This window comes from Eurosta solidaginis, chromosome 3 (assembly GCF_040869045.1).
Source record: "Eurosta solidaginis isolate ZX-2024a chromosome 3, ASM4086904v1, whole genome shotgun sequence".
Classification (NCBI taxonomy): domain Eukaryota; kingdom Metazoa; phylum Arthropoda; class Insecta; order Diptera; family Tephritidae; genus Eurosta; species Eurosta solidaginis.
This window is the reverse complement of record NC_090321.1, coordinates 158,038,698-158,062,384: the sequence shown is the minus strand read 5'-3', so window position 1 is coordinate 158,062,384 and position 23,687 is coordinate 158,038,698. Positions and strand designations below refer to the sequence as shown.

General features: G+C 38.2%; 1 protein-coding gene and 1 pseudogene across 6 annotated transcripts in view; one reads left to right on the top strand and one right to left on the bottom strand.

Moving 5' to 3' along the window:
- The window catches only part of LOC137244464 (zinc finger protein hangover-like), a 242,577-nt gene that overhangs the window by 179,100 nt on the left and 39,790 nt on the right, over window positions 1-23,687 (bottom strand). The gene's annotated exons all lie outside the window — the stretch shown is intronic.
- The window catches only part of LOC137246037 (protein SPT2 homolog), a 28,216-nt pseudogene that overhangs the window by 3,456 nt on the left and 1,073 nt on the right, over window positions 1-23,687 (top strand).

Sequence of the window (23,687 nt, the reverse complement as noted above, 5' to 3'; positions counted from 1 at the left end):
TCTTAAAAGGTGGACCGCAAATTATCTGGGTGGTCGGCAGGCATCGGTGCAATTCAGAAACGAAACATCAAAACCAAGGAGAATTAAACAAGGGGTGCCACAGGGTGGTGTCCTATCCCCACTTTTGTTTAATTTCTACATATCTAAGCTACCTTCACCACCGGAAGGAGTCACAATCGTTTCCTACGCCGATGACTGAACAATAATGGCCACAGGCCCAGGCCCAGAGATCGATGAGCTATGCAATAAAATAAACGGCTATCTCCCTGATCTCTCCAGTTCTTTCGCCTCGCGAAACCTGGCATTGTCACCGACTAAATCTTCCGCGACCTTATTTACAACATGGACGCCCCAAATGTCGACCATATTGAACATCCACGTCGATGGCACTACGCTACCGACAGTCCTACACCCCAAAATCTTGGGTGTGACGTTTGATCAGGATCTACATTTTGGTGCGCACGCAACCGCAATTGTTCCGAGAATTCAGAGCCGTAATAAAATCCTCAAATCCCTTGCTGGCAGTACCTGGGGAAAAGATAAAGAAACGCTCATGACCACATACAAAGCAATTAGCCAGCCGATTACGTGCTACGCGTCACCCATATGGTCGCCAAGCCTAAAAACTACCCACTGGAAGAAACTACAGGCCTGCCAAAATACTGCTCTCAGAATCGCCACGGGCTGTCTTCTTATGTCCCTAGAACACCATCTGCATAATGAGGCGAGAATACTCCCCATCAGGGAGAGAAATGAGATGCTGACCAAACAGTTTCTGTTGAATACCCAGAAACCTGGGCATCCCAACAGACATCTGATTGACGAACCAGCACCGCCTAGGGGCGTAAGGAGTCATCTCCGTAAGCATTTTGAGGAAATACGGCACCTGAGAACCCAGCCGTATGAAGCGAAAAAACACAAGCAGTTCCTAGGTGAACTCCATAGACAGGCGTCGGACCTTTATGTCGGGAATTGCCCGGTGAATCCAGTACTTGAAGAAAAATATCCAGAACTCGCGGAGGAGGAACGCATACTCCCCAGGGAAACGCGTGTCACTCTTGCTCAACTTCGTTCTGGATACTGTAACAGGTTAAACTCTTACCTATCCAGAATCAACCCCGACATACAAAATGTATGCCCCGCTTGCAATGTGTCCCCACATGACACCAACCATATCTTTAATTGTAATGTGGAACCAACGCCTCTAACACCCCTTTCCTTATGGTCCACCCCTTTTGAAACGGCAAGTTTCCTTGGACTCCCGTTAGAGGATATTGATGACAATTTGTGATCGGTCGCGGCTATTAGGTGGGGCGAGCATTGCTACAACAACAACAAGAACAACTGCTCCTAAAGTACGCGAACATATTTGACCAGGATGGTTCCAAACCAGGCCGAACCAATGTTGTGAAACATCAAATTGAAACTGGAGATGCGAGACCGATCCGTCAAGCTCCACGTAGTGTCCCACTGGCGAAGCGGGAAGTTGTGAGTCAAATCATACAAGAAATGAGCGACAGCGGCGTCATCGAACCATCAGCTAGTCCATGGAGCTCACCGGTAGTACTTGTAAAGAAGAAGGATGGAAAATTAGGTTTTGCGTGGACTACCGGAAGTTGAATGACGTTACGAAAAAGGATAGCTACCCATTGCCAAGAATTGACGACACTCTGGACTCGCTATCTGGTACGAAATGGTTTTCCACACTGGACTTGAAAAGGGGCTATTGGCAAGTTGAGGTGAAGGAGGAAGATAAGGAGAAAACAGCCTTCAGTGTCGATGATGGTCTGTGGCAATTTACAGTGATGCCTTTTGGACTTTGTAATGCACCAGCTACTTTTGAGAGACTCATGGACCAGGTACTGAAAGGACTACATTGGAGAACATGCTTGGTTTACCTGGACGACATCATCGTATTGGGCAAGAACTTTGATGAACATTTTAAGAACTTGGAGGAAGTTTTCCAGAGAATAGCTGGCGCTGGTCTGAAGTTAAGGCCCAAAAAGTATGCGCTGTTTAAAAAGGAAGTCAATTATTTGGGTCACAAGGTAACGACAGAGGGCATCTGCACTGCGAACGAAAAAATAGAGGCTGTAAAGGATTGGCCAAGACAATGAATTGAGAAGTTTCCTTGGGCTGTGCACATATTACCGCCGATTTGTACCAAATTTTTCCAGCGTAGCCCATAGCCTCCATGAGCTTACAAGAAAAAGCAAAGCTTTTGAATGGAAGAAGGAGCAAGAAGTGGCTTTCCAAACATTGAAGGAGCGTTTGTGCACTGCCCCAATGTTAGCATATCCGATTCCAGGAGCAACATTTATTCTAGATACAGATGCGAGTGAATATGCTATAGGAGGCGTTTTATCACAACTGGTCGATGGACAGGAGACGGTAGTTGCATATTACAGCCGTTCGATTGGAAAACCAGAGAGGAACTACTGTGTTACGCGGAGAGAGCTGTTGGCATTGGTAGAGTGCATTTTCACAAATACCTCTACGGCCAGCGATTCCGTGTCAGGACAGATCACGCAGCGTTCAAATGGCTTCTGCAGTTCCGTAATCCGGAAGGACAATTGGCACGGTGGATCGAGCGACTACAAAGCTATGACTTTTCCATTGAGCATCGAAAAGGTAGTACCCATGGAAATGCCGATGCAATGTCACGAAGACCATGTAGTTTGGAATGCAAGCACTGTTCAAAGGCCGAGGCTAAAGAAGACATTATAGATGTCCGGCTAATGACTATAACGTTTACGGATGAATGGGACAAGGAACAACTAAGAAAGTGTCAGCTAGAAGATACAGATCTGTCACATGTTATACAAGGGCTCGTACGAAACGAAAGACCAAGCAGAGAGGAGATGTCAGCAGAGAGTCCCATTGCGAAGTCATATTGGGCACAGTGGAACAGTTTAGAATTGATATCCGGTTGCTTGCATCGGGTATGGGAGAGTGAGGATGGTCAAAGAAAAAAGAAACTGTTAATTGTTCCCAGAAGAGGATTCCTGACGTGCTCAGCGAGGAGCATATTGGTCCAAGCGGAGGTCATCTTGGAATCACTAAGACGCTCGAAAAGATTAAACAGAGATCCTATTGGGTTGGTTGCCGTCAGTCGGTCACTGAGTGGATTGCGAACTGCGAGGTTTGCAGCAGAGCGAAAGGGCCCAAAACCCGAAGTCATGGCCAGATGAAGCAATATAACTTAGGTGCGCCATTTGAAAGGATCGCTATGGATATCGCCGGTCCATTTCCTACTAGCAACGGCGGAAAGAAATATGTACTGGTAGTTATGGATTATTTCAGCAAATGGCCAGAGGTATACCCAATCCAAAATCAAGAAGCGGAAACAGCAGCAGAAGTGTTTATAAACAATTGGGTTGCAAGGTATGGTGTACCAATAGAGTTACATTCTGGCCAAGGCAGGAATTTCGAATCAGCTGTGTTCCAGGAAATGTGTAAATCATTGGGCATTCGAAAAACACGGACAACTGCGTTGCATCCTCAATCCGATGGTATGGTAGAACGATTCAATAGAACATTGGAGGAGCACTTAAGGAAAGTAGTAGACAAGTACCATAAAGAGTGGGATACCCGCATACCATTATTCTTGATGGCTTACCGATCAGCAGTGCATGAGACAACGGGTCAAACCCCTGCAAAAGTAATTTTTGGCAATGGCCTTAGACTGCCAGGAGAGAAATGTCAAGAAATCCACTGGTGATTTGGAAGAAGAGTTAAGAGAAATACATGATCTGATAAGGCAACGAACAAAGATTATGAGTGACAAGATGAAAGCCAGATACGATAAAGCAATTAATTCGGAAGGTTTTCAGGAAGGAGATTTGGTGCTGTTATACAACCCACAACGTAAAAAAGGTTTGTCCCCGAAATTGCAGTGTAATTGGGAAGGCCCATAAAAATTTGTAAAACGGATCAACGATGTAGTGTACCGCATACAAACCATCGGTAAACCACGAACCAAAATGAAAGTGGTCCATTTGGAAAGGCTGGCAACGTTTAGATCGAGAGATTTGTCTGATCGGGACGATCAGACTTTGGTGGAGGGCAGTGTTACGAATTTTGGCGGCACTAAGGGGTACTGCCATCTATAGGCCGATGCTAAGCAGTGACGTGAATTCACATCAATAATTCAATCATTATGTCTACACATACGCGTGCATGCGGCGGAGAAACAACGCACAAGCACATGCAGATATCTTATCTGAAATGCTCCTAAATGTATGCAATTGTGATTGCGGAAGTGTCGCTCACACATACAAGCGCATGGGGTATGAGAGAAGCTATAAAAATTATATATATCGGTAAACCACGAACCAAAATTAAAGTGGTCCATTTGGAAAGGCTGGCAACGTTTAGATCGAGAGATTTGTCTGATCGGGACGATCAGACTTTGGTGGAGGGCAGTGCTACGAATTTTGGCGGCACTAAGCGGTACTGCCATCTATAGGCCGATGCTAAGCAGTGACGTGAATTCACATCAATAATTCAATCATTATGTCTACACATACGCGTGCATGCGGCGGAGAAACAACGCACAAGAACATGCAGATATCTTATCTGAAATGCTCCTAAATGTATGCAATTGTCATTGTGGAAGTGTCGCTCACACATACAAGCGCATGGGGTATGAGAGAAGCTATAAAAATTATACATCTGTAGTTGTAGCTGAGAAATTTATAACTAACTAGTAAGTTCTGGAATTTGAAAAGCCTAGAATAATGCAACAAGGAGGTCGGACAGTTTAAAAAGGCGACAACAGTGGAGGCGAGAAGTCAGTTTCATTTGAGCCATCAATCAGTTTGGTTATTACAGGTTATCAGGACAGTCTGTAGTTGTTCCGTGTGCAAATTTTAAGCCAAATTTCAAAAGCAACGAATATTGATAATGATTTTTTGCCGGGGCCTGAGGAGACAATAAAAACATCAAACAAAAATGTGTTTCTCAGGGGGCCCCCGATTTAGAGGTACTAAGACATTTTTTTAATTCAGGCGAGTCTTTAGTTGTTCCGTGTGGAAATTTTAAGACGAATTTTAAAATCAACGAATATTGATAATAATTTTTTGCCTGGCCCTGAGGAGACAATAAAAATATCAAACAAAAATGTATGTTTACATGAATCCGAAATCGTCAAGTTTTCTGTATCAAAATCCAGATTATTTAAACGACTTCGATATCGGTACCGTGAATAATGAGTTTTTGCGATCTGAAGAAGTCAACGAAATAATTCGTCGAGGTCATCAAAAGTGCCCTGTTATTGTTCCACGTGATTGTCATGACGAGGCATTTCCTACCTCGTTGTTAAACAGACTCTGGCCAAATGGAGAGAAAGTGGAGCGTGACTGGTTAGTGTGGAGTGCAAGTAGTAATGCTTTTTATTGTCTGTTAAGCACCAAAACTTTAAATCGACCAAAAATTTTGTGTGCTGATATTCGAAATTCCAGGTATGGAAGAAGCTATACGATAAACTGCCATCACACGAAAATACTCAAGATCACATTAAATGTTATATTCAATGGCGATTTTTACAAAATCTAATTCAAAAGGAGGCTACAATTGATACACTTATCAATAAACAGCTAATCACTGAAACTCAAAAGTGGAAAGAAATTTTATATAAAATTTTGGACATAATTTAATTTCTGATTAAAAGAGATCTAGCTTTCAAGGTGAAGGTATATATATTGGTGAACGAAACGATGGACATTTTTTGGGCATCTAAGATCTCATAAGCCAATATGATCCGATACTTAGAGATCATTTCGAGAAAGTTAGGATTTCACAACAGCAGCATACACGTTTACAAGTTCACTATCTTTCCACAGACATTCAGAACGAGTTTATAGAAATTTGTGCAAAGCACGTGAGGGAAACTATATAGATCAAGGCAAGAAAGCCAAATATCTTGCTATTATCGTTCATGCTATGCCTGATGCTAGTCACGTTGACTACGTTCATTTTGCGCTAACTCTATTTCAATTTGAAAGCAACAAATTTTACAATTCAAGAACGGTTTTTGGCTTTCGTGAATTGTTAGAAAATCGCTGATCTAATTTGCCATACTTGATTGAAGATTGTCGTGCATAAGGGTTACGATAACGGTGCCAATATGAAAGGAGCTTACAACGGAGCACTACGTCACATTCTCGACAAAAACTCGAATGCTGATTACTCGCCTTGTGCAACCCACAGCCTCAATGTATGTGGTGTTGATGCTGCAGAATTTTGTACGGCTGCAATTACTTTCTTCGGAGTTGTACAAAAATGTTTTACTATTTTCAGCAGCACTCCACAACGATGGGACATCCTCAAAAAAAATGTACCCAGCTCTCTTCATAGTCTTTCAGCCAAAAGCCAAATTTGACTGCGCAAGCATACGGCGATATTACCGGCATTTTCAAGTACATCAACAAAATACTGACTACCATTAATGAAAGAAACGTGGTCCTCCAAGCTAGAGACGCCACCATAGATGTTGAGGTCCGATATCTAGATGCCTTATTAGCTGGTTTGAAGTTGATCAGGAACCAATGGGAAACAATTTTAAACGAATGCCAAACAGTTGCTATTCAATTGAACATCTCGCCAAAGTTTCCGGGTATTCGAAAGAGAAAACCCAAAATGTTCTGAAGATAATTTAAATCAGATGATTACGGCTGATTCAGAGTCTGATTTTAAAACCAATACATTCCTGGTGATCGTTGATTCGGTAATCACTGGCATTACTGAATGATTTGCAGCTATCAGCACGAGACGTTTTCCTTTTTGTGGCAATTTTAAGACATGGATGAAACTACGGTTCGGGCGAGCGTAGCAAAATTTGTCGAAAAATACAAGTCGGACATTTCTCAAAGCTTAGAATGCGAAATAATTCACTTGAAACACATTTAAGAAGCTAATTTTGATAAAGGTCTGTCACCACTGGAATTACGAAATGCCATCTACATATGTTCAAAATCTCTATACGATTTCCCCCAACATTTGTGTAGCTTTACGTATCTTTTGCACTATACCTGTCACTGTAGCTAGTGCAGAACGTTCCTTCAGCGTCCTTTCAAGAATCAAAACTTTCCTAGATCTTGTTCATCTCAAGAGCTAGTTTCCGGACTTGCCACGCTTTGTGTTGAATCCGGTTTGGCAAGACATTTAAATTTTGATATTATTATAAAAATTTTGCAGCGAAAAAAGCAAGTAGAGCCACTGTTTGATATCCGAACTTTCTATATAGGATAATTAAAATTTATAATCATCATTAAATTTATCAGAAATGTATTAAAATTTTACCAAATAACTAGAAAAGATTATTTGAAACAATATTTGGCTGTTAAAAAAGAGTTTTATTTCTACGTTACAATAAAATAGTATAAATAGTAAATATTCTGTGTTAATTTTATTGTCAGCTTTAGTCCAAAAATCATTTAGTTGATGTGGTAAAATTTTTTTTTGATGTAATCCATCAATAATGATTCATGAATGAGACGTCATTAATTCAAGTTAATGTTGTTGTTGTTGTAGAAGTGCTTCGCCCCACGTAACAGCTGCGACCGATCACAAGTTAATCAAATGTATTAGTGGATTTTTTATAGGGGGCCTGTAAATTGTTTAGTCCCGGGCCCGGATTTCTCTCTACGGCCCTAACGGTGCACCACCTAAGTTTTATAGAAATTTATCAAAGGTCGTATCAAAAGACAGACGTGTCTCGACCTGCGTTTTAAGAATCCGAAGCGAAAATTAAATTTTTATTTCTGTCAAAAGATATAAGCAAAAAATCGGTTCAAATTTCCATGTGGTTGTTGCTTTTTGCCACATTTGATGTACACACACACACCCTAATGCAGAAAGGTGTTCTGCTCCCATTTAGTTTTGATCCCCAAACCGGTATCGGATCCACCCAGGGTAATTTTTTATAAGCGCGGCCGAAGGCCGCCAACCCAGAAAGGTGTTCTATGCAACAAAATTGTGGATCGGGCCCCATATTTCGGACCCTCCCGGGGTCGTTTTACGTTTTCGTTTTTGTAAATAACTTTTGACCGAAATACAATTTTTGATTTTCGCTTTCGGATTCTTAAAACGGAAGTCTAGACTGGGCTTTTGATACCACCTTTTAGAAACTTCGATAAAAATTAGGTCTTGTAAAACGTTACCTTAGTTTCATGGGGCCTACTCTGTATTGCGATGCGAAAGAAAAAATACGCGAAATCGCAAAATCGGTACTCTGTATCTTGACATTCGCATGTATATTTTGACTTTCGCATTCACATTTTGCCCATTCGCAATTTTTCTCCCTTTTCGCATTGCCGGCACTCTGTAAAGCGAAAGCGAATGTCAAACAGCATTAATTTTCGCATTTTTCTTGCTACAAGTAATAGGCATTCGCATTGTTCAAATATGTAAGTATTAATTGATGATTTTATAAATTGATATCTTTATATTCATTTAAAAATATATAGGACAACTCAAAAAACAAAACAAACACAAAAGCTACAATTTGTAATCCTAGTGGACTTAAAATACATAAATAAATAACAATTAAATCGAAAACACTTTTTTATAAAGCATTTCTATTTGAAATCATGTCATTTTTTATTTGTTCTCTGATACAACTAGCAATATTTCCCATTCTATGATTTTCGACGTTTTCTGTATTTATCACGTTCACTTCTTCCAGTTCAATTTCTGAACTGGGAGGATTTCTTCATTTAAATCAATCCTTTCTTCATTTAAATCGTTTCATAATGCTAGAGAATCCTTTTTTTAATTTGTTCAACAAAAATTAATCGTTTGCCGAAATTGTAATCGCCTTGTTTCTTTTGTTCTCTTTCTTTGAGTTTGGTCAGTGATGCATACTCAAGCAAAAAATTAGCGAAAAATAAAAAAGCGACATTGTTAGCGATGCGATAGCGCTACAGAGTTCCAATTACCTTTCGCATCGCAATTTATTTTCGCATCGCACTGCCTTTCGCATCGCAATACAGAGTAGGCCCCCAGGTCCGAATCAGTTTTAGCAAGCTGTGCTATTGTTTTTTTGTTTAAGCCAACACCCCATCTTATTTCTATACCCTCCTGTGTTTGCGATTCTTTTAAATTTTTATCGTATTCTGTTTCTAGGCGCACAAGTGGGCCAAAAAACTTTCTCGTATTGATGACCATCTTCATAACGCAATAGCACTTGTGAAGGTTCAGTATCTATACCTGGCTTCTCTAAATCCTGAAATTTTGCATCAATATTTTCTTCCATAATTCCTCCAATTTGTTTATTTGTGCTGCTGATATTTGTCGTGCACGCAACTGCTCTTGCTCGGTAGGCACCTTAACCAACCACGGCAAAAACGAACGATCAGGGGCCCTATTCAGTAACTGTGAGTTTTAAAATGTACACTTTTTCTTCATATAATTTGTATGAAAGAAAAATGTACATTTCAGAACTCATAGTTACTGAATAGGGCCCCAGTTATAAGTGGCTTCCATTGCTCTTGATCCCAATTCATATCTTTAAAAGAGTTTTGCGCTGCACATGGTTCACTAAAATTTAAATTTATTCGTTTAAATAGATACACATTTTAATATTTACTCCATTTTCAGCTTACCGGCATAACAACACTACAACAGAATCAGCCTGTGCTGGAATGAATCATAATACAAATACATTACGTACGCCACACGAGTAACATTTTAGTACTGTTTCTCCAAGTGGGCCTTCAGAATGTAGGGTGACTTCCCTATGTTTAGCCCTCACCGAATGATTAACAATTTGGGATCCAGATGTGCTTCCACGCCCATTGCAAAAGCATTTTTTGCAATTATTGTACATCACTTTGTCGTCGAAATTGTTGTTGTACAAGTTTGCTTTGTTACGTTCGCCGTTTCCATAATTTCTCTGCACAAAAACAGCCCTGGTATTCCGATCTTGTCTTTTCTTGCGAGCGGTTGTACGGTGTCATCCTCGGCTCAGCGTCAATTTTCGGGCTTTTTTGCGTTGAGTGGAAAATTAAAATAGGCCTCAAGGTGGCTTCGGGCGTTTTGGCGGAGTTGGGAGATGCGATACCTCCCTGACCGGAGTTAGGGTGGCATTCTTGCATGCCTAACAGGAATCAAAAAATCGAAAAAACATGGCGTCTAGCCACATATGGAAAACAATATAAATTTATACAAAGAAAATTCTCGAAATTTAACATAACGGGAAAATGAAAAAACATGGCGTCTAGCCACATATGGAGAACAATACACGAAGTGAAAAAAGATGGCGGTTGGCCACATAAGGAGAACAATACAAATTTATATAGAAGGAAATTCTCGAATTTTCCTTAAACAAAATTGAAACTTCAATTATAAAAGGACATTAAGGAATTGGCGTTGGCGTTGTAGCTTTCGAGCTGTCCAAATAATTCAAATTTTATTCGACCTTCATCCGGTATTATTATATACGCGCAATGAAGTAACTTAATAAAAAAAAAATAGCCCTTATTTACCACTATCTGTTGACGAGAAATTTTTTTCGTTGTGCAGTTCTTAAAGCTGCAAACATTGGTGCGTTGTCGGTAACCGTATCGGTAACCTTACAACAGCTGATTCGACCAAGCTTATGGGAATCAATGTAATCGATTAATGGTGCCGCTAAAGCTGCAGACATTGGTGCTTTATCGGTAACCTTATAACAGCTGATTCGACCAACCTTATGGGAATCAATGCAATCGATTATTGGTGCCGCTAATGTCGTAACCGTATCATAGCCAACCAATTGGGTTTTGGTTTACCGTCGTAACGATAAACAGCTGATTACGTTAGGGATACGACTACAGCGATACGACAAATGGCACCAAAGACTCCGCTTTAAGGTCGTAACCGTATTGTAGCCAACCAATTGGTTTTTGGTTTTCCGCCGTAACGATAAACAGCTGATTACGTTAGGGTTACGACTACAGCGATATGACAAACGGCACCAATGACTCCGCTTTAAGACAACTATTCCGATTTTTCGATAATAACTATTTTTTCCAATTTTCTAGAAAATTATTCCTTTTTGTATCCAATAAACTTTTTTACTCAGTCGGAAAGTAAAGCACACAGATGAGTAGTGATGGACGATATTTCACTATCGATGATTGCATCGCCGCTATCACTATTAGTATTACAATTCCATGCTGAAAGAAAATCGCCAATCGCTATTGGCGATATTCTGCCAGAGGTGATTGCCATTCAAAAGAATCGAATTGAGGAAAATCGCCAATCGCTGATATATTTGGATTGCAATAGCAATAGCTATTAGCGATTTGTCAATAGCGGCGATGCAATCACCAATAGTGAAATATCGTTCCATCACTAGTGTGGTTAGCCATTTTGAAGAGTCAAAAAGTAAAGTGCACGCCACAGTGTACAAGTACAAGTGTGTTGACTTATCTGTCAAGCATTCTGACAGGCACTCTCTGGATTCGGCAGACCGAAAATGACAGCGAATTCAAAATGGATACCATTACCGAATGCGCCGAATGATTGAAAAAGTCGAGACGATTGGTGGACTTAGGAAAAACATAACGGGAAATTCTGGGTTGTCGTCGTTGGTTTGGTTGAAAACGGTAAAAAAGTGTTTTGTGCAAAAACGCAAAACACTGAAACAGGGTTTATGTAGGCGCAAAAGTGTTGCTGTGGTGCACAATTTTTTCACTTTATTTCGTGGCGGAAAAATTTCACATGGAATTATTCACTCTTGTTCCTGAGGGTTTTTTTTTTACTTTTCCGTGGTGGTAAAAAAAAATTATTTGTTAAATAATAATTTCACATCACTTTCAGTTATATGTTCAGTAAATGAATCTAGTTTAGCGCATTATTTCGCCACAACAACCAAGAATTTCAAAGTTTTATACTGTTTTCACACAGACGGCTTATTGAATAATAAAGGCAGTTTTCTACATTAAGACGCTTATTGAGCTCAATCTTCCCTACAAAATTCGAATCTATAATTATTTCATTAGTAGCTAATCGAATGCCTAATGAAGTCAAAAGCACAATGCAACTCTGTCTGGGGGCGTTCAATTTCTTAGTTTTTGGTGTGTTCAGTGCTTAAAAATGTCATTTGTCAATGTAAATGTCATTGTCTGCATGGCGGAACGATACAAGGTGGCCGCATCGAACAGCTGATTATAACCTTTTTTTATTTGATTTGATACATCAACTTCCGGCGCAGTACGATTTTGACATCGACAAATTCATCGAATTTACAAAAACAAAGTACATGGAATTCTTATTTATGTATGTAGGTATGTCACCATGCTGCCACCTTGTATCGTTCCGCCATGATTGTCTGTCATATAGCATTGTCATTTTATTCGCTTGACATTTCATCCTTCATACTAATCGAGCAGTTACTTCTGTGTGAAAGCAAATAATTTACGATTTCATTAGAAGGTGAAATGAGATCATTAAGGTTCTGTGTGAAAACAGTATTATGATTTCGCTCCATTTCATTCGCCTAATACCGTTTTCCCACAGAACCTTAATCGAATCACAATTCTGTTCTGGCCTTTTGTTTCATTAAGCGAACATCTGTCAACAGCCCCAAAAAAATAATTCGTTTTTACAAAAAATGGTTAAAATTGAAAGCAGCCGTTTCCTTTTTGACTATAAATACAATCAAAATAAAATGCATGCGGAACTACCCATAGATGTTGCTCCTAACCAAATATGTGACTAATTTCGAAAAAGCCATATTATATTTTGCAGCAAATGCAGCGAAAATTAAATTTTGAATTTTTTCGTGTTTTTCTATTTTTTTGTAAATTATTGAAAATAATTTTTTTGATTGTCATTTGTTACATTGACAATAAAATTCGAAGCTCTTAGCAAAACCAACTGGATTTTTCACTCGATTAGGCATTCAATAAAGCAATAATAACATTATTGAGAATTTTTATTTTGTATGAAAGCTTGAGTTCAATTAGGCCTTTAATGTAGAAAAATTCATTAGTTACTTCATTAAGCCTATGTGTGAAATTGGCATAACACAGACACATAAAAGATAATTTCATGAAAAGCTTCTTGACATATATATAAAAATTAACATAAAATACATCAAACCGCTCTACATTTCTACAAATATTACTTTTTGTCTCAGATATGCCGATATTTAGAATTAAAAAAGTTATTTTGTCAAAACTTTTTAGACGGAATACAAATCTTTGAGTTTACAAAGTTTCTAAATTTTTAGCGTACAACCTTTTTCAAGCAACCCTCTTATGTGAATATGCACACATACATACACGAAATTTCAAACATTTATTTCAACGTTTGTACATTGGTACATTGTGTAAAAGTGATATTTAATATAATTTTACCTACAATTACTTGGATTTCAATACAATTCAATACTAATATATTCTTTTATTTCTTTTCTCTTCCAGATCTTTAGAGGCTAGAAAGCAAACTTATTGGGTAGGTATTCGTATGAAGTGTTATATTATGTATTTATTGTCAATTTTTAAAATGTACATTTATGTGTGTAATTCTAATAATATTTCATTTCAGATATCAACATTATCGGGTATAATAGTGCAACAATTTGGTAAGTTTTGGTAAAAGTCTAGTTGAGGGGTCGATTGCTAATGCGCTATCGAGAGAGGTGTCAAAAGACGCGTATTGTCCTCTACAACAATAATCCGAAGGCGAAAAAGAAATATTTTATCTCTGTCCGGAGATATTTGCAGTTGAAGTTGGTGATTCTCATGTGGTTGCTGTAATGTTGTTGTACCCACAAAAAAAATTGTGAACATAAGTGTTTTGCGCCGATTTAGTTTTGGTCTCCAAACTGGTGTTGGACCCACCCAGGGTAATTTTTTATAAGCGCGGCCGAATCCTGCCAACGCAGAAAGGCAATCTGAGCAAAAATACTGTGGATACCACCCCCGGTTTCGGAGGGAACCGCGGGTAATTTTTCGGTTTTTCGTTAATATCTTTTGAACGAGTTAAAATTTTTATTTTCCGCCTTCGGATTATTAATACTGATGTCAAGACGCGTCGTTTGACACCTCTCGATATTTCTGGACGCGTATTAGCAGTCGACCCCTCAAATAGACTACTACCGTAAGTTTTAAAGACAAATATCGTCGCCAACATGGTTAATGCTTTACTGCTAAAACTCGTCCAAAAATGTCGGGAGTGTTGTCAGAAGACGGGTTCTGGCCCGGACCTCGAATCAAAAAGCAAAGGTGTCAGAACTCAAAATAAAAAAGGACAATTTTTTTGGCAAGAGGTCGGCGATATGTATTGTAAATTTGTGAAATAACTTTATATGATGAAATGGTCTGGATTTTGAAGTTTATTTATTTATTTTTCTTATTCCAGACTAAAATGGTTAATAGGATGTGCATCGTTGGATGTGGATTAGGAGTTCCACTACATGCCTTTCCATTGGAGGCAGAAATGTGAGTAGACTATTAATGTTTAAATTTGTTATATTTATTATACAAATTTTTACCGGTAAAAGTCTAGTTGAGGGGTTGACTGCTAATACGCGCGCGAGAGAGTTGTCAGAAGACGCGTATTGACCTCGACAGCAATAATCCGAAGGTGAAAAAGAAAAATTTTATCTCTGTCCGGAGATATTTGCAGTTGAAGTTGGCAATTTTCATGTGGTTGTTGTAATGTTGTTGTGCACTGAAAAAAATTTTGTGTACAAAGATTTTGCACGCATTTAATATTGATCCCACCCCATTGGTGGACCGGTCAGGGTAATTTTTTATAATCACGGTCGCAGGCCTCCAACGCAGAAAGGATCTATGGTGGACTATGGATCCCACCCCCGGTTTCGGAAGGACTCTCGGGTCATTTTTCGGGTTTTTTTTAATATCTTTTGAACGAGTTAAAATTTTTATTTTCCGCCTGCGGATTATTGTTGTCGCGGTCAAGACATGTGTTCTGACACCTCTCTGCTTTTTGATTCGACGCGTATTAACAGTCGACCCCTCAACTAGACTTTTACCTTTTTACCAAATATATTTTATAAATTGTCAATTAAATTCCATACCATACCATACCATAATACCTGTACGACACTACTTTATTTTGACTCACCCACTCAGCGTTTAAATGATTAAATTTTGAATTTCCCAACATATAAATACAATTTGATTACTCTTTCTGACTAAATAAGGAGTTATCATACAATTGAACAAAAGAAATAATCAAATATGAATACTTTTGATGATCAAAAACTGAAAAGCATTTTTCGATCACTTTTTGGAATAATTTTTGAAGTCATTTGATGATTAAATTTTAATATTTCATAAAAACCAACAAAAAGAATGACCAAATATACTTACCTTTGATGATCAAAAAGTGAATATAGTTTTTCAATCACATTTTGGAATCATATTTGAATCAAATGTGTTTACTTTAGCTGATCAAAAATTTATAATCATTTTTAATTCAGCTTCCTGAATCTTTTCTGACTATATTTGTTGCATGGTTCAACTATATGGTTGGCTCATCAGTACAAAAACAAAATATGTTAGTTGATATTTTCAAAATCTGCGTGTTGGTGTTGGTGCGAATGGTATGGAATGGAAACATAAAACTTAGCAGTTTTTGTATGTTGATAGAAAATATTTCCAATGTGTTGGTTTCATTTTGAGTTTGCCACCTCCTTTTGATAACCCCTTGAATCATGCAATGAAATAAATACCCACTCAGTATTTAGGTGATTCAATTTTGAATTTCCCTACATATCAATATAATTTGATTACTCTTTCTGACTAAATAATGAGTTATCATACAATTGAACAAAAGAAATAATCAAATATGAATACTTTTGATGATGAAAAACTTAAAAGCATTTTTCGATCATTTTTTGGTACAGTTTTGAAGTCCTTTAATGACTAAATTTTAATATTTCATTAAAACCAACAAAAAGAATAATCAAATATGCTTACCTTTGATGGTCAAAAATTAAATAGTTTTTCAATCACATTTTGGAATCATATTTGAATCAAATGTGTTTACTTTAGGTGATCAAAAATTTATAATCATTTTTCATTCAGCTTTCTGAATCTTTTATGAATATATTTGTTGACTGAATAATGAATTTTAAACTTGTTAAAATTTTACTTTTCATTAAAAATTTTATTTTTTTCACATACACATATTTTTTCAATCATGAAGCTAAGACAAAATATATAACAATTTTATTATTTATGCAAAAGATATTCTTCAAGACAAAAATAATGTAATGCTGCTCGTGGACAAAGATTTCCCCAACCATTTTTCCCCTTCAGCTTCCCAGAAAATACATAATGATTGGAGAATTCATAGGTTGTGAGCTAATTTGAACCCCAGGTAAGTGAAACTATCTTGTCATACCTGGATACGGCTTCAACATCCCGTATATTATCCGTATTTAAAGATGCAGACGAAAATGCTGATGTTGGATGTTGTAGTCGCAGGTGTATATCGGTCAAGTTTGTTTGCGAGTTAGCTGTGGTTCGAATAGCTCACTTTCGCATGCTTTCTTCCCCTGATGAAATAAGATTATTATGTAGTATCCTATTTTGAATGAGATTCAAAAATCTCAACCAAAACGATTGAAATATGTTCACGAATATGATCAGAAAATTACTGTGAAAAGACAATATAATGCAAATGCTGCTCGTGACCGAAGATTTCCCCAACCATTTCTCCACCTTCGGCTTTCCAGAAAATACATAATAGTAAATAATAATAAATAATAATAAGTAAATAGTAATAAAACAAAGCTCAATTTTATTATTAATCTTATTATATTAAGCTTGAGATACTGACGAAACTTTTTCGAAATGTAAAAATATAAAAAAAAACAACCGAATATCAAAAGAACGGAATGCAAACTGGATCGTTTTTTTTTTAACTAGATTGTAATTTCCTCGAATTTCGTTCGTTTTTGGGAATATAGTTTACACACACCGGTCGTGAAATCGTATTAGGAGGGAAGGCGACAAAAAATATAAGAGAAAAATACAGAGAAAATAAAGTAGTGTCATATAGGTATAAGGAGAATCTCTAGTTCAAAACTGGTTCATTTCTACAACATTCTGAGCCACTAATAGTTTGCCATCTATCTATTTTTTTTTTTTTCGTGATTTCAACTGGCGAATTTAACATGACGATGTCCTAGGCGGTGGAAATTGTCCCCGCTGCATTACCTTTTCAATAGTTCCTAACTATATCCAAATTTCCACTTTAGAGCTTGTTCTTTATTCGCACTTTTTCGATAGTTACGATGTAGTGTAAAATTTTACAGCTGATATCTAGTTCATTATTGGTGCTATTTCATTGGCCCAGAACCGGAGCGAAAAACCAGTTCCAGCTAAGCATTTTCGTCGAACAAGTAAGGATGTCTAACTTCGGGCGAGACCTAACATTATATACCCAACGTGAGTTCCCACTAATTAAGCTATAGATTAATGGTGAAATGTTGCCCATAATTTATATAAAATAATTCCGCTTTTTTGTTTGAATTGAACATTTATTTTTATTTTTAATAGTGATACTTAATATAAAATAATTCCGCTTTTTTGTTTGAATTGAACATTTATTTTTATTTTTAATAGTGAAAGGTTACCCACACTTAATATAAAATAATTCCGCTTTTTTGTTTGCATATTTTATATTATTTTAATAACCTTGCTTCTTGCTACGTTCAATTATTTCTTTTGTTGCTCCCAACTAATTTTTAAAATCACTTTTATGCTTTGTATTTTTTGTTTGTTTACCTATTATTTTGTTTTGCTTTAACTAGGCGGAGTGAATGGCTGCGGCTGTTGGGGGTTTCTGGCCCGACCCCCAAATGCATTTTTGCTTGCCAAAGGCACTTTTCTCCAGGAATGAGAAAGGGGCGTCTTCTTATTAAATCAGCTTTACCTGATAATAATTTAAAAATTGTAGAGCCTAAAGTGGTAGTTGAAGGGAAAAAGGATTTAGAGAGTACAGCTGAGAGTATGATAGTTTTAGGTGTAGAATATTTTCAACCGATAGGCATTTCGCCCATTGAGGCAGAAAGGGAGGAGGAGACCAATCAACCCCCTGTTGAGTTAAACTCTTCTGTTTTTTTTTTTTTTTTTTTTTTTTTTGCGGGGAGGCTGAAAAATGCCTAATGCACCATAATTGCTGCCGTCGCAGCAACCGTGTGTCCGTAGACTAAAAAACAGCCCCGTTCTGGAACCGTCGCCCACCCCGGCACCACTTTCGCATTACTTCAGGGTGGCGTTCCATATTTCTCATTTTTTAAGAGCCTACTGTTGTCCCTGCGTCCAGGTTCCCGCTATTTGCTCTGAGTGTCCATTTAATCACCACTTCTTCGCATGCGCATTTCTCTGCGCTCCCTCTCAGCATCCATCAGGCGTGTCATTACTATAAATGCCATTTTGCTCACTGCAGTCCAGCATTCTTTCCTGCTGCACATATGTGAAACTAAATTTCTCGTGGTAGGTTCCTCCCCAAAGACTCCATGCAAGTTGAGTCTTTCTTCGTGGAAACGGGGGCAGTAGAACATGACGTGTTCTGCGTTTTCTAACTCTGTGGTACACATTGGGCAATGAGGATCTTCCTCTATCCTACGCTTCCATAAATACTCTTTGAAACCGCCATGTCCACTCATTATTTGCGTGAGATGGTAGTTCAGTTCGCCGTGCTTCCGCTCATTCCATTGAGCTACGTTCCAAACTAGTGTGAAAGTCCAACGCCCTTTACTCGAGGCCTCCCACCGTTCTTGCCACTTAGCTATTGTTTGTGTCCTTGCTCTTTTCTTGTCTTCTTCAGATGGTCGCTCGATATTAGTGTTATACAGATCGGCCATTTCGCTTGCCAGTAAGTCCACTGGGATTTTCCGGGTTAGAACCAGGATCGCGTCGTCGGACACCGTCCGATAAGCACTTGCTATTCTTAAAGAAGCAAGTCGGTACGCTGCTAATATATATTTTTGATGGGTCTGTTTAGATCCATTCCACACTGGTGCTGCGTATAGTATTATTGAGCTGGTTACTGTGGACAATAGCTGACGTATAGCTTCGCGCGGACCACCAATGTTAGGCATTATTCGCATAAGTGATCCATTAACTTTGGTAATTTTCTCCCCCACCGCTCTGAAGTGCTCTTTGAAAGTTAACTTAGAGTCAATGTGCACTCCTAAGTATTTTAAGGAATCCTTTGAGGTGATTTGATGATCCCCGACAGTTAAGACTAACTCGTTCGCCGACCGTTTGGAGCTTACTAATACCACTTCCGTCTTTTGGCTAGCCAACTCCAGTCCTGTATTGGTCAGCCATTCCTTTATTCTTGCTACGGCGTCATTACATAATGCTTGCAGCAGGTCCAGTTTCTTGGCCACTACTACCACTGCAATATCATCAGCATATCCCACAATTTGCGTGTTTTCTGGTAGATCAATCTTTAGCACCCCGTCATACATTACATTCCAAAGCGTTGGACCGAGAACAGATCCCTGTGGGACGCCTCCTGTGATTTTGTACTCTTTAGCTCCTTGATCCGTGTCAAAAAGAAGTACTCTGTCTTTAAGATAGCTACCTATAATTCTGCGTAAGTAAGCTGGAGTGCCGAAGCTTTGCAGCGCTGCCATTATCTGCATCCAGTTCGCAGTGTTAAAAGCATTCTTGATGTCCAACATAATCAGTGCACAAGAGTTAAACTCTTCTTTAGATAGTTCTCTCATTGCAACATGGGCTAATAGTAGACAAACTCAAACAGATAATTACCTCACTGATGGAACTCCAAGGAAAAGAAAATACCAGGAAGTGTTGAGTGAAAAAGATGAGGAGCTGGGGTAGCTAAGGAAAAAAGTATTAGTTTTAGAAGAGAAGGTCTCCAGATCAGATCAGGTCATTCCAGATTTGACTGAAGCAAGGCAGGGCAGTCAAGTCAAAGAGCTATGCAGCATGTTACCTCCACATGTAGCACTATGTGTGAGGAATTGCCTAAAAAATACCCAGCGCAATGCACAAGAGCATCGATTTGATAGGGATCTGAAAACGCTAGCTCTTGCAGTTAAGTTTATTGCCCCTATAGCCTATAGGTATTTGAAGCCCTTATTAACGTGGCCATCCAAAACAACACTTGAACACTTTGTTCAAAGTTGGCCAACTAACCCTGGCTGCAACTACAGCAGTATAAAAGCTTTGGAGCTAAGAAGTCGTGGCTTCACAGATGCACAAAGGTATGTTTCCATCTGTTGTGATGAAATGTCCTTAAAAGTGTTTGTCCAATACGAAAGAAATAGAGACTTAATTATAGGGCTGGAGGATTATGGCGACGAAAATCGCACCTCTAGAGTAGCTTCAAGCGTTCTCGCTGTTCTTGTCCAAGGCATCGGTGGAGAGTCTTGGACTCATCCTTTAGCTTATTTTTTTGTGAACAAATCATGCCCACGAGATGTTTTAAGAAAATATATTTTCGAAATAATAGGTCAGCTCCAGAGTATTGGACTTCACCCCTGCCATGGTAACCGATCAAGGGGCAAATTTTGTAGGTTTTGCAAATCTGGTAGGAGTTTCTATTGAAAGTCCCTTCTTAGAGGTTAACGGTCAGGAAATTATGTACTTCTTTGATTCTCCACACCTTATAAAAAGTACTAGAAATTGTTTGGAAAATGCGAAAAATTTCGTATATTTCCAAGACCGCCCCGTAGACTGGAAGGATATTGTGCATCTCTATGAACAAGGCTCTTTCTATGACATTTCCTGCACCAACAAACTTACCTCCAAACACATAAGACCAAAAAATAGCGATAAAATGAGTGTACATTTAGCTACACAAGTTTTTAGTAATTCTGTGGCAAGTGCAATGTTCGCAATCTACAGCTCCGGGCAATTGAATAGTTCTAAATCTCCATCATTTTTTAACACTGCCGAGTTCGTCCTTTTCTTCGACAAACTGTTCAACATATTTAATAGTATCTACTTTGGAGATTTAGGCAATTTAAAACAACCATTTCAAGGTACTACGGACCAATTAAATTTTCTTAAAGAGGCAGAACGGGTTTTAAAGTCTATTAGAGTCTACGAGGGCGACACTGATATCACCAACATAGATAGGTTCATCAAAGGTTGGCTCCTCAATATCAGTAGTTTACGCCGTTTGTGGCAATTCTTGTCACATAAGGGATTCACTTTTTTATATACACGTAGACTTTGCCAAGATAAAATTGAGAATTTTTTTGGCCATATACGTAGAGGAGGGTCATTTGATTCGAAAATAACTCCGCAGCGTTTTTCGTATCTCTCTAGGCAAGCCTGGAGCACATCTTATATTAAATGCGTCGATAGAGGGAACTGCGAACTCTTGCCTGAGGATAAGTGGGAAGATTTTTCCAATAACACCAATATATCAGCTTGTAATGACGCTTTAGTAAGGGACACTTCTTGGCAGGAATTTCAAGGCCTACCTAGGCCAAAACCAGTTAATTTTAAAGATGTCCAATTTTTTACATCGTAGTGCATTTGTTTATTTTTGTGGATATATGTATTTCAAATATTCCAAACTTCATAAATGTTTAGTGCCTCTTCCAAGATTTGGATCTGATATAACAGAAAAAGAATTCTTGTTCACTCAGGAGAAGCAATTTGCTAATTGTAACCTCGTGTGTCCTCCGTCCGAATTTGTCGTTTTTATGTCCAAATTAGAAAAAAAAGTTCTCGGAAGTTTGACGCAATATGCCATAGGGTTGGGTTTTCTCAAATTTTATTTGAAAAATGGCAGAGGTAGAGCCATACTATTGTTGCAGCAATTGCAACCCCGACACTGTAAAATGTATTTTTATAAGAATTCGGACGTATTTTCTACTAAATAGTTTTAATAAAAAATCGGCCCACATTAAAATTAAATATATACCATTTAGGCATTTAACTTATAAATAGTTATGTTTTAGTCCGGGTGTCTATCTGCATAGTTCAAACACGTCCAATTAGAAGTATTCTGTCGATTTGGGTGTCTTTAAAAGAGACTTTCACATAGGTTGTACGCTCATTCCTTGTTCTTGACTTTCGCATTTCTTATCCTTTCTAAGGGCATACATGTTTTTTCTTTATATAAGTAAATTATTGTATTTTAAAATATGTGCATATCGTACTTTTCAAGCAGCTTGTACATTTAAATAGAGGCACTTTCTCTCCACCATGTCAACTTGCGACCTAAGCTTTTTCTCCTGGACTATAACTGCGGGCAAATTTGTAAATATGTATGTAAATATTTTTATCAATTAGCCTGAATTGTGAACGAGCAATGTATTATTTTTGATATTTTGTATATTGTATATGTATATAGTATTTTCAAATATGTGCCTGAAGTTTTAACGTGCAATATTTTATTTTTGAGTAGTATTGTTTAGTACTCATAATATTTTTTTAAGTTTGTATGTATATGGGTGAAAATAGGCCTCCTGGGGAACCGAACACCCGAAAAAAATCGGTAACACGCCTATATTGCTACCTCACGGGTAGAGCTGTAAAATTAACTAAAATAAATCAATAATCACATTGATAGTTTTGCAACTCTACACAAAGGTGGTGCGGAAAAGCAATAAAATAAAATAAAGTTAAATTTTTACTATTAATCTTTTTTTTTCCTTTATTTTCATTATTTACGCAGAGGACAGGATGTCAATTTCAGAAGCGAAGCTAACCGGCACATTTTTCTGCCATATTCACTTCTCTTATTCGTCGACGGAAGGAAGATTATTCGTCACACATACGTGCCATCAAATCGGTCACGAACAGACCGGATCATCCACTTTAGCGGCAAAGGACAATCAACATCAATAACACCCTCCAAAACCGTCGAAGAAATTTCCAATCCCACCTCCTTTCCGCAAGATCCTGGTGATCTCAAGCGCCTATGTGTTGGCATATATTCATGTTAATGTAACTTTTCTTCGATTCTACTTTCAGAGTAAATATTACAGCACAAAGTTTGCTCCACCAAAAAAAGAATGAAAAGAGAAAAAGTTATCGGAAAATATACAAAAATTTCTTCAAAAACGTGAACAAGAGGAATGGGTGCGTGAAAGGGAGAAGCCAGAAAAATTAGCAAATTTGCTATCAATGCGAGGCGAGAAATCCAAAAATAAGATAAAGATGTTTAAAGTCACAAAATCTGCTAACAAGTCTGTATTAGAAGATGCAGTTGATGGGGATAATACTGCGGGTATCATGACTGGTCAGGATGATTATGGATATGTTTCATTAGAAGCCAATGCTTTCTATGCAAAATATATTGAAAAGGTAAAAATTATATGAATACCTTTGAATAAATAAAATTTAATAAACCATTGTCTTTGTTGTAGGTAAAAGATGTCGAGGATAAAGGATTTGCACAAATTCAGCCACAATCTCTTAAAGACCTCTCAGGCACGAACGACCTTGCTAAGGCAGCATTGACACGCGAAATTGAGCGCAGCGTACAAGGAGCATCACGTCCTCCGGAGCCCGAGCGGTTGCTGACGCTAGAGGAAAAAAATGGAATTAGAAGAGCGTCACCGCGCAAATGAAGCACGTTAACGTCACGAACGCGAACAAAAAAAAGAACGTATTACTGGCGCGAGCAAATCAAAGGAACCGCGCGAGAACGGCCCAAAGGGGGGTAGTGTGCCTACAACACGAATGGAACCAAATGGACGAATACCAAAATTAAATCAAGCT